This window comes from Erinaceus europaeus, chromosome 12, assembly GCF_950295315.1.
Source record: "Erinaceus europaeus chromosome 12, mEriEur2.1, whole genome shotgun sequence".
NCBI lineage: Eukaryota > Metazoa > Chordata > Mammalia > Eulipotyphla > Erinaceidae > Erinaceus > Erinaceus europaeus.
Genome location: NC_080173.1, coordinates 9,540,459 through 9,552,416, shown reverse-complemented (window position 1 = coordinate 9,552,416; position 11,958 = coordinate 9,540,459). Strand labels below are relative to the sequence as shown.

Below are 11,958 nucleotides of genomic sequence, written 5' to 3'. Positions count from 1 at the left end.
GTGGGGTGGGGCTCTGGGGAAGCAAAGTTCCAGAACACATTGGTGGGGTCGTCTGTCCAGGGAAGTCTGGTAGGCATCCTGCTAGCATCTGGAACCTGGTGGCTGAAAAGAGAGTTAACATACAAAGCCAAACAAATTATTGACCAAACATGGACCTAAAGGCTGGAATAGTGCAGATGAAGAGTTAGGGAGTCTCCATTTTGTAGATAGCTAGTAAGCATATTTTAGTTATATTCCAAAGGGCCTGTGGCTATACTAGTTTTTTGTTGTTGTTGTTGCTGTTGTTTGTTTTTGTCTTGCCTGATCCAGAAATCTGATATGCCAGTAGATCTGAGTTATTGTCTGGGGTGGGAGACTCTTTTGAAAGCAAGGTCTTCTGTTGGTAGATCACCTAAAAAGCAGGCAGGGTTTCTCCCCACCAGGACATCTGTAGGGAACATCGTGCGTGGGGGTGGGGAGCACTCTGGAGTTCACTTGGAGCTTATTTTTAGATCTGGGATGAGTTCGTGCTGATAAGTAATTGGTGGTTTGTCTCTGTAAAGCCTGAGCACTGACCCAGTAGGTGGAGAGCTTTGAATCTTACTGGAAATTTCAGCTCCCTCAGCTAAGTGTGGGGATTCTGACTTCACTTCGCTACTTAGAGCGGAACAGTGTCTTTGTGGGTGGTACTGGTTTGCTCGCAGAACGGGTGAGAAATCTTGAGTTCACTGTGAACCCAGCTCTTTTTCTGCTGCACATTTAATTTTCTACCCATTAGGCAGGTCTACTTGTGTTGTCACTAAGCAATTGCTTATTCGTAAGCACTGGAGATAAGTCAGAGGCTAGTTTCCGCGCCTGGAAACGTCTGTACCAGCTGAAAGACCTTCTCCCACAGGCAGCATCTGACCCTGGTCTCGTAGTCCTGTGATCACGAGAACGATAAACAGAAATCATTGTTGCCGTCTCCAGGGCTGTTCAGCCACCTGTTTCTTAAACTCCAGCTGCCTTTATTGCCTGAAGGCACGTAACTAAGCTTGAGAAATACTTCAGCTACGTTTCCATAAAGTTTGCTTGGACCCCCAACAAATTCTTTTCCTGGCCCTGGGTGACGCAGAATCCAGTTCGCATGTTTTCCAGAGGTTTTTACATCGAGTGTGTGTCCATTTTGGGGAGTAAAGTGCAATCAGTTTGCCCAGATTCTCCCCGGCCTAGAACCTGAATCCTCAGTTGGGTACAAGTAGGTAGATGCAAGGTAGTTTACTAGGGGCTGGGCAGTGGTGAATCTGATTGAGTGTCTGTGTTACCAGGTACAAGGACCAGGGTTCAAGTCCCCCAGTTCCCACCTGCAGGGTAGTGGTGAAGAAGAACTGCAGTCTCTCTCTCTCTCTCTCTCTCCTTAACTATTATTAGATAGAGACGGAAAGAAATTGAAAGGGGAAGGGGGTTGAGAGGGAGAAAGAAAGATAGACACTTGAAAACTTGCTTCAGCGCTCATGAAGCGTTCCCCTGCAGGTAGGGGGTTGGGGGCTCAAACCCAGGTCCATGCTCATGGCGATATGTGTGCTTAACGAAGAGTGTCCCCACTCCCCACCACCGCCACCACACTCCTTTCTCTCTCTCTCTCTGTCTCCCCTTGCCCCCTCTCTGTCTTGTCAGAGAAAAATAAATAAAATATCTTTTAAAAAAGAAAGGCAGCTTACCCAGGCCAGTGTAATTTTCACACAAACAAGAAATAATTTTTAGTGTATCTCCCACACTCAATATTAGAGATGTGCTTGTACTTTAAAAGCTGTGCTCTGTCTGAAATCCAAGGACAATCAATCCCATTATCTATTTTTTAATTGCTCAGTCTCCCAACTCTGGCCAGGATCTGGTTCAAAGTAGACTCCCCCTCCTATTGTGTTATTGGAAACAATATCATTTTGCTTATAAGAATTCCAGAATCGTCGAGAAAGAGACAGAGAAGCTCTTGACAGCCTCTGCTTTTGAGAAGAGTGGTATTTCAACATATTGAGAGAAGAGTAGCTTTTGCCATCATACCAGATAATGTCATAAGGGACACAGATATTCCCTTAAAAGACACTACACCCTGCCTTTTCTCTTCCATTAGACAAACAAAACAACAACAAACCCAAAGCTGAAACTCCAAGCTGGTCAGGTGGAAACATCTGTCTGATGAGTAATAATATACCTGCTGCTCCTGACTCAGTCTCATTAGTCATTGACAAACATAAGTGGATCCCAGGAAAATTACCCATGTCTGTAAGGAATTAGCTAATCATATTGTCATTACTTGAAGAGGCCTCCTTTGGGAGGCAGTAGGCCTTTCACCAAAAAAGAGGGAGAAAAATGCCTGAAGCTATGAAAAATGTTCAGCTTGACTTGCAGTCAAAGAAGTACAAATTAAGGGAAAATGTCATTCCCCCCACCCATAAATGAATACATTTATTTTTAAAGGAGAAATATGTGGGCCGACTAAGAATTGGCATCATGAGAATTTGCAGTCTTTGCTCACAGGAGCGTAAATGGCATGGCCTTTCTGGAAATTAATTAGACAGACGGATCAAAGTTCCTTTGCTCAACAGTCAACCTCTGGAAACCCCCTGCCTACTTCTGACTGTTTATATAGGTGAAAGGCTTTCCAGTGGTGTTTATAGAAATGAAATATGGCGATAACCTATGCTCCCAGTGGTATGAGATGCTTATAAGCATTTTTTCAGCACATAGTGGAAATATCTGTGTTATGTTCAGTGGGAACAGAAAAACAGTTTACTGTTATATGAAACCATGCTTTGAATTAGGGTACAAGAACATCAACTAAACTGGTCCTTTAAGGTGACGGGTCAATGTGTGATTGACATTTCATTCTGTGTCCTTTTACTTTCTCCAAGCCTGCTTGAATATGCATCTGTATCTTTATAGTCAGTGACAAGGTCATTACGAGGAGTACAGAGAATCCCACCTGAGGTTACTGGTCTGTGAGTTTAAGTAAGAGGATGTATAACAAAACCATGTTCTTGAATAATGGCCTTTCATTCATCAGTGACTAGGGATTTCTATTGGTCAGTGAATCAAACAACCAACCAGCTCTGTCTTATTATTATTATTATTATTATTATTACTATTGGATAGAGATAGCGATAAGTCAAGAGGGAAAGGGGTGATAGAGAGGGAGAGACAGAGAGACAGACACATGCAACACTGCTTCACCGCTGATGAAGCTTCCCCCTGCAGGTGGGGACTGGGGTCTCGAACTCAGGTTCTTGTGCACTGTAACATGTACGTTGAACAGGTGCACCACCCCCCCAGCCCCCCAGCTCTGCCTTGACTTAATCAGTGCATTAAATTGGTGAGATGTAAACAGATGTTCTGTGTTCGTTACTATGCCAAGGCCTGACATTTGCGGTGAATATGTGGGTAGTGCAAAGGGGTCCTTCAAGGGGTGTACGGACATACCTGGGGAAGGCTTGAGGAGTCTGAGAAGCCTAAGTGTCTCTGAGAAAGTTCTAGAGAAGACACCAGGAATATCATTTCTCTTTCTTCCTCCCGTTCTCTCCTACCAAATGATAGGCTTGGTGCACCCGGTTGAGCGTACCAGTTACAGTGCGCAAGGACCAGAGTTCAAGCCCTGAGTCCCCACCTGCAGGGGGAAAGCTTCATGAATGGCGAAGCAATTCTGCAGGTCTCTTGCCCTTCCCCTCTCAATTGTTCTCTGTCTCCAGTCAAATAAATAAATAGAGTGACAGGCAGCACTGTGTCACATTCTCGCCTCCTCCCCATTTCTGGGTTTCATCGTCTTTCAGTGCACATGGGTTCCTATGACAGCACTGAAAGTAGAAATAGTTGAAGAGTTCAGATCATCCCCTTGAAGATCTTCCTTCTTCCTCACACCACCAAAACTTGATCCTCAGGAAGATTAAAAAGCAAGAGTTGAGTGCTTTATTTTTTTGCCTCCAGGGTTATCGCTGGGGCTTGGTGCCTGCACTACGAATCCACTGCTCCTGGGGGGGTCTCTTTTCCCATTTGTTGCCCTTGTTGTTGTCGTTACTGTTATTGGTGTTGTAGCTATTGTTGTTGGATAGGACAGAGAGAAATCGAGAGAGGAGGGGAAGATCGAGAGGGGGAGAGAAAAATAGACACCTGCAGACCTGCTTCACAGCTTGTGAAGCGACCTCCCTGCAGGTGGGGAGCCAGGGGCTTGAACCAGGGTCCTTCCGCCAGTCTTTGCGCTTTGTGCCATGTATGCTTAGCCCGCTGCGCTACCATCCAGCCCCAGAGTACTTTCTTTTTATTTCAATGCAAGTCTCTCCACGGAACCCCAAGTCCCATAAAAGGAGTAGCAGTAGAAGGCAGATGAAGAGGATGGGTAAACGAAGGAGAGATTTTTTTTTCTTCTGTGTTATTTTCAGAGATGGCTGTGCTTTATTTGAAAAATTCATGTGTGCTATCATTCCACCTAACTTTCAGAAATCCATTGCTGGCCAGCAGCTAGTTAGAAATAAACCATGGCAGACTTAAGGATATGTGCACAGATCTTCCCCTTCTGCAACAGAACTTTTCCTCTGTTCTCTGGAATAGGTCAGTCCCATTTACACATTCCAGTATATACATAAATATCATCAAGCCATAAAACAAAGAGTGCGTGACGGAAGTCAAGCATGTTCTCCTGGTGGATACATTTAGTGTGGGCGGGAGCAGATGGAGTGTGCCCCCGTGTGGCAAGGCAGAGGAGCTGCACATCTTAGCCCCTGGGAAAGAAAGCTGAACTATTCTGATAGATACAAAAGAAGACAAAGAAATAAATAGTTCCATAACCTGCAAGCTCAGAACTAACAACGAGAGTCAGGAAAGCTAGACATTTAGGGAAATGTTTCTGTTGTTTTAAGTTAAATAGATCGCCCTTCTGTGCCATAAACATGTCATGTGAAAGAAAGAAAGAAAGAAAGAAAGAAAGAAAGAAAGAAAGAAAGAAAGAAAGAAAGAAAGAAAGAAAGGAAGAAAGTTGATAGTGAATAGGTGACATTAACTATGCTTTCCATGTGCCAAGCACAGGGCCGCCTGATTCACATGTGTTTCAGTCCTGATAACCTCACCACAGAGAAATGATGACTAAGCCCCTTTTACAGCCAGGACACAGCGGCAGCGAGAGTAAGCCCCTGAGTCAGTCTGGCTCTCTCAGTGTGATCCATTATCGGTTCCATTATGCACCGACTGCAAATTTGTCAAAGACATCAGGCAGTGACGCACCTGCTTAAGCACTCACATTATGGTGTGCGAGGACCCAGGTTCAAGCCCCTGGTCCCACCTGCAAAGGGAACGCTTCACAAGTGGTGAAGCAGGGCTACAGGACACACTCTCTCTCTCTCTCTCTCTCTCTCTCTATCTATCTATCTATCTCTCTCCTCTCTCTCTCTTCCCCTCCCTCCCTCCCCCTCTCTCCCCCTCTCTATTCCTATCCAATAATAAATAAATACATTTATAGAACAAAACAAGATCATCAGCACACTTGGGCTGGTTTGTGGCGCACCTGATTCAGTGTACATTGTAATGTGTAAGGAACTGATTTCAAGCCCCCAGTCCCATCTGCAGCTGGGGATCTTTACAAGTGCTTGAAGCAGGGCTGCAGGTGTCTCTCTGTCTCTCTCCCTCTCTATCTCTTCCTTCCTTCTAGGTTTCTCTCTGTCTCTATCCAAAACAAACAAACAAACAACTATACAAGTGGTTGGGATATATGACCGTCACTGTGTTAGGGATATTGGGGGCCTTTTTTCTTTCTGTGAAATGGTCTTTAACCACCTTGGCCTGCTCTTGAATTTTCATGTGACCCTTAAGGGAAAAAAATGCTCCCATGTGCCTTGGCTGCCCTACCCTCCATTGGGGCTGATGCTAGCCAGTGAGGGTTTCAAGTTCAAATGCATTTATGCTCTACAGGAAGTCATTCTAATTCCATGAATGGTTAGAGAAACAGAACGAATTCTTAGCGAGCTTTGGCACATTCATGCTCATGACTGAGGTTCTTTCTCCAAATCATGCTGATGCTCTGAGAAGACGGGAAGGGAAATGAGAAGGAAGGGGATCCCTCTCTCCCCTGCTCTGGAGTGACTTCTTGATGCTGCTGGTGTCTCTGTTAGATGTAGTGTCTGTTGTCAGCAGCTGTTTGTCTCAACCTCCTCACATGGAAATGGAAGGAAGTTGACGTGATCTGTACCCAGCAGATGAGGGCTTTCCTGTTTGTGCTGATGTATGACCCAGTGATATCCTGGGGTCATATTCAGAACTCCCGAGGGTACTGCTAAGTCGTCAGAGACCCAAGGTCACATCACTCAGCCTGTACAGTGTGGCCGGTGACATCATCCCAGAGAGGACACACAGTCTGTGTTCCTGGTGGGACTGGGTCCATGGGTTATGGCCATGATCATTCATGGGGTATTTTCTTAAATGGCTCCAGTCTGAGGTTCTTGAACCCGCCCACCCTCTGCCAATTGAAAAATTATTTCAAAACCATTTATGTATTATTATTGTTTTTACCAGAGCACTGCTCAGCCCTGGTCTATGGTGGTGCGGTGGACTGAACCTAGGACTTTGGAGCCTCAGGCATGAGAGTCTTTTTGCATAGCCATTATGCTATCTACCACTGCCCTATGCTTTTTTTTTAAATTTTTTATATTTTTATATTACAGAATTATCTGTCGACAGAGGTTTGAATCCACACCATTCCCACCACAGAGTTCTGAATCTTCACTCTCCCCACTGCAATCCACCGCAGTTCCCCTAAAGTTGTAGACATGGGCCAACCATCTTCTCTACAACTACCTGTCCACATTTATACAATGTTGCCCCTTCTTTTCCTGATTCATTCCTCTCTTCCCCTCTAAGCCACTCATGACAACATAACTACCTCCATATGTCCCTCTCCTTTCCCTTCTCTCTCTCTGGGTGCTGATGGAGCTGGAATGCAGTCCTCTTATCTTCATCCTATCACTTCTCCCTCGCTGGGAGTATTGACCAAGGTTGTTTATCGGGAGCAGAAGGTGGGAGTTCTGGCTTCTGTAATTGCTTCTCCGCTAAGCATGGGCATTGACAGGTTGATCCATGACCCCAGACTGTTTCTGTCTTTCCTTAGTGGGCCAGAGCTCTGGAGATATGAGGGTCCAGGACACATTGGTGAGGTTGTCTGCCCAGAGAAGTCGGGCTGGAGTCATGGTAGCATCTGTGCCTTGGTGTCTGGAACATTAAGTTGAGACAAGATGGTTAATGAGCAGGAACCAGAAAGTAGGATCAAAGCAGATGAAATTAGGGATTTTAGGGTAGAAGAAAGCTAGGAGAACCATTTTAGGCGTGTTCCTGGGGGCGTACAACGATAGTAGTTTTGCTTGAGTTTAGTAGATAGCCTAAGGTTGGATGAGAATATTGTCTGAAAGAATGGTCTCAGAGTGGAGAAAAGGGATAGAAAGTTGGATTAGGGAAGGAAGTAGCTCCCATTCATATATATATATATATATATATATATATATATATATATATATATAGTCTGCCCTATGTAGTTTGTTTTTTTTTCTTCTTTTTCTGGCTGTAGAGAAAGTACTAGCTTCCATTAGACTTTTCAAAAGCAGTTGCTAATCCAAAATGTCTGAGAGATAGTCTTAGAGCCACTGGTCTAGAGGCTCTGAGACCTTTGGCAGGAGGAGGAAGTCAAATGCTGATTCAGGAAAGTGTTTGTTTACCTGGGCAGCAAGGCTTGTGTGTCGTGACTTGTGTGTCGTGTGCGTCAGACTGTAGACCTGTCCTCTGTCCAGGGTTCTTGTCAGTCTCATCCAATCTTCCACCCCGCTCTTGATGTTGGCCATGGCCTCTGTTGGCAGGTCATCCATTTCCCAGACGTGGATGTTTTTCTGGGTAAGCCCTGAGGGTTTTCTTAAAATTTATTTAATTTTTTATTTATAAAAAGGAGACATTGACTAAACCATAGGATAAGAGGGGTACAACTTCACACAATTCCCACCACCAGAACTCTGTATCCCATCCCCTCCCCTGATAGCTTCCCTATTCTTTAACCCTCTGGGAATATGGACCCAAGGTCATTGTGGGATGCAGAAGGTGGAAGGTCTGGCTTCTGTAATTGCTTCCCCACTGAACATGGGTGTTGACAGGTCGATCCATACTCCCAGCCTGTCTCTCTCTTTCCCTAGTGAGAAAGGGCTCTGGGGAGCTCCAGGACACATTGGTAGGGTTGTCTGTCCAGGGAAGTCTGGTAGGCATCCTGCTAGCATCTGGAACCTGGTGGCTGAAAAGAGAGTTAACATACAAAGCCAAACAAATTGTTGAGCAGTCATGGACCTAAAGGCCGGAATAGTGCAGATGAAGAGTTGGGGGGACCCTCCATTTTGTAGAAAGCTATTAGGCATATTTTAGTTACATTCCAAAGGGCCTGTGGCTATACTAGTTTTTTTTTGTTTGTTTGTTTGTTTGTTTGTTTTTTTGCCTGAGCCTGAAATCTGATATGTAGGTGGATCCTAATTATTGTCTGGGGAGGTGATGTCATGGCTGGCAGAGGACCAGAAAGCTGGATCAGGGAAGAGAGTAGCTCCTAAATATAGGAAAGGTGTATAAATATCGTTCACTGTAAACCCCATCAATTTGTTGTGATCTAGGGCCCATATTCAGCTTAGGAGCCTATGTGACCTCTGCATCCCTGTAGATCTGAGCTCACATTCTGTGGTCATAAGTAAGAACATTCCAAGCTGCCCCAATATCAGGACCCATCTTCCTCAGGTGTAGCATAAAGTATATTGTCCAGCCTCCCTTCGGAGGATGGAACATTGTCTACCATTGTTGATCCAAGTTGAGGGCAAGGTCCTATGGGGGCCCACAAAGGGGTGTGTTGTGTTGTTCTTGATAGAATCATCAATAACAATGGAGAGAGGGATTTATTCGAGGTCTAGGCTCATTATGTCTGTTTGGGAATCTCCCTGAATAGGGCCCCAGCTGATGGGGTGGACTGATAGTGACTAAAGAGTCATCAATAAAGTATGCCAGTCTCTTGCCCTTATTCAGCTTTTGCATTTCTTGCTTTGATGAGGTTAGCTTTGGAGTGAGCTGAGAGAACTGTACTAGGAAGTAGGTGAGGAGGGTATCTAAGTCTAAGTAGAGACTATTTCATTATGAACTTTTTACTGACTCACTACAGACTATTGTGTATTTTTGCTTTCAGGTATTTATTTTGCCCTAATTTATGGACGCGTGTGAACATACGCTCTATCTTATGGGACCTGGTCTATATCTAGGTTTTAGGATTTTGTTAGGTAGTGAACCTTCTGGAATGTAATTTGAGAATACCATAAAAGGAAAGGTCTCACCCAAGTAATGAGGGTGAAGGGTTGACATTCCATGCCTGACGTCTCTGGACACAGTCTGAAGTGAAGCATGCTGAGGTAGTACTCATTGCATTGATTAGGTTGGAATATCATTTGGTATGAATTGAGAGAAGCATGCAGGAAAGTGAGCCCCACTCTACAGGTCCTAGAACTGGGGAAATATAGGTTCTATAGAGGAAGTAGGAGGTTCCTTCTTTCTTAGGGTTTAAGAAGATAATAAGAAGACTATAGTCACATTATGTGGCAGTTGGGTTAACTTTGAAAAATCTCTTGGTTAGGATTTGCTGTATCATGTACGTCATCACCATAATTTATGTCCTTTGACATCATTTGTATATAGCTGTGCCACTGCTTGCTTCTGTTCTCCCTAGTCTCAGCTTTTAAGAGAGTCAGCATATCAAAGAACATCCACCCTCAACCCTCAACCCATGGTTTTTACTTTGGTACCCTACACCCTGAGGGTTTAACTTGCCTATTACCAGGGAAGGGATGAGGAGTCTTTTCTCAGAATGGATCTGTCCTTTCTGGAATGATTTATTTAGACTAATTTTCCTCTTTGCTGACTCATTAGTGGCTGCTGCCAAATGGTGGCTTATTTGACTCTCACGCATACGCCAGCCATTCACAGCCTCCCCTTCCCCACTAAAGATGCTGCAACCAAGGCATGACTCCGTGCCTTGGTTAATAGGTCTTTCTGCCTCCTGTGAAACACGCCTGATTCTGGAATTTGCTAGAGGTACCCCCCCCCCCAGCTCTGCTGTTCTCTGTCTTATTGGCAGGAAACCCAGAGTTAGAACCTTTTGTGACCAGATGCATTTCTGTCTCTACTTAGCTAATACCTAAACTGGCTTTAACTTCATCTTTTGTGGTGATGGGCTTTGGAATCTCATATGTCTGGTCAGTTTCCTTTTATTCATTTATAAAATGGAAATATTGACAAGACCATAGGATAAGAGGGGTACATTTCCATGCAATTCCCACTCCCAGATCTCCATATCCCATTCCCTCCCCTGATAGCTTTCCTGTTCTTTATCCCTCTGGGAGTATGGACCCAGGGTCATTATGGGATGCAGAAGGTGGAAGGTCTGGCTTCTGTAATTGCTTCCCTGCTGAACATGGGCGTTGGCAGGTGGATCCATACTCCCAGCCTGCCTCTCTCTTTCCCTAGTGTGGAGCAGGGCTCTGGGGAGGTGAGACTCCAGAACACATGATGGGGTCATCTGCCCAGGGAAGTCAGGTTCATGGTACCTGGTGGCATCTGGAACCTAGTGGCAGAGTAATGAAGCTGAAGGGTTGATGTTCCATGCCTGACGTCTCTGGACACAGTCTGAAGTAAAGCATGATGAGGTGGTACTGGTTGCAGTGATAAGGTTGGGATCAGCAGATGCAGTATCAGTTGGTATGACTTGAGAGAAGCATGCAGGAAAGTGGTCTCACCCTAGAGGTTCCAGGCCTGGGAGAAATATGGGCTTTATAGAAAAAGGGGAAGGTTCCTGCTGTCTTAGGGTTTAAGAAGGCAATAGATAGTTATTGCTATAACCAAATTATTTGGCAATTGGGTTAACTTTGAAAATCCCAATGTTAGGATTTGCTGTATTATACAAGACCTCACCATAATTTATGTCCTTTCATGCTATTTACATATAGCTGTATCTTACAAAGTAACACCACCAGTTGCTTCTGTTTTCCCTGGTCTAAGCTTTTAGGAGACTTAATATTTCAAAGAACAAGTCATTATTAGAAATATACTAACAGTTTGATCCCACTGTTAAAATTCAGTCTGATTACCAGTTTGAAATATTAAGTGCTTAGACTGAAGGAACATGAACTCTGAGCTGTGGTCTATGCATCAAAAAGTGTGAGACATTCAATCCATTTCCCCCCTCTCATCCTAATTAAATAGTTATTTGTGAGACTGTGAGTTAATAGGAGTGTATATTAACACCAAAGGTCTGCTCTCCTCCCCCCAGTGAAACTGAACTCTCACCCTCCACCCAGAGATTTTTACGTTGGTGCCCTACTCCAAACTCGGTCAAATTCTGCTTTTAGTTCCCCTTTCTGCTTTTCTTTCTCAACTTCTATCGATGAGTGGTATTGCCACATACTCATCTGTGTTTTTCTGACTTATCTCACGTAACATAATCCCTTCTAGCTCCATCCAAGATGGGTCAGAGAAGGTGGGTTCATTGTTCTTGATAGCTGCATAGTATTCCATTGTGTATATATACCACAGCTTTCTCAGCCACTCATCTGTCGTTGGGCACCTGGTTTGCTTCCAGGTTTTAGCTATTACAAATTGTGCTGCTATGAACATAGATGTACACATATCTTTTTTGGTTGGGTGGTAGGGAGTCCTTAGGATATATCCCTAGGAGGGAGCACTAATAATCCCCTAGGAATATAGCCCAAACTAAGCTGATGCATATTTACTCTATTCATGATTGAGCTTCTAGAAACATGGTCTGATGCCCTGTGCATGTCATGACCTCTGAGTTGTGTTTACAGGTAGCTGTGAATGTAGGAGAGTCTTCTTTCCACTCCTGTTACTGTGTTTAAGATTCAGTTAGGACATTCTTTTCCTAGGAATCCTTTTCCACAAGTCTAA

General features: G+C 44.4%; 1 protein-coding gene across 11 annotated transcripts in view; it reads left to right on the top strand.

Moving 5' to 3' along the window:
- Positions 1–11,958, top strand: part of SLC39A11 (solute carrier family 39 member 11) — a 373,844-nt gene that overhangs the window by 188,452 nt on the left and 173,434 nt on the right. The window lies entirely within an intron of this gene.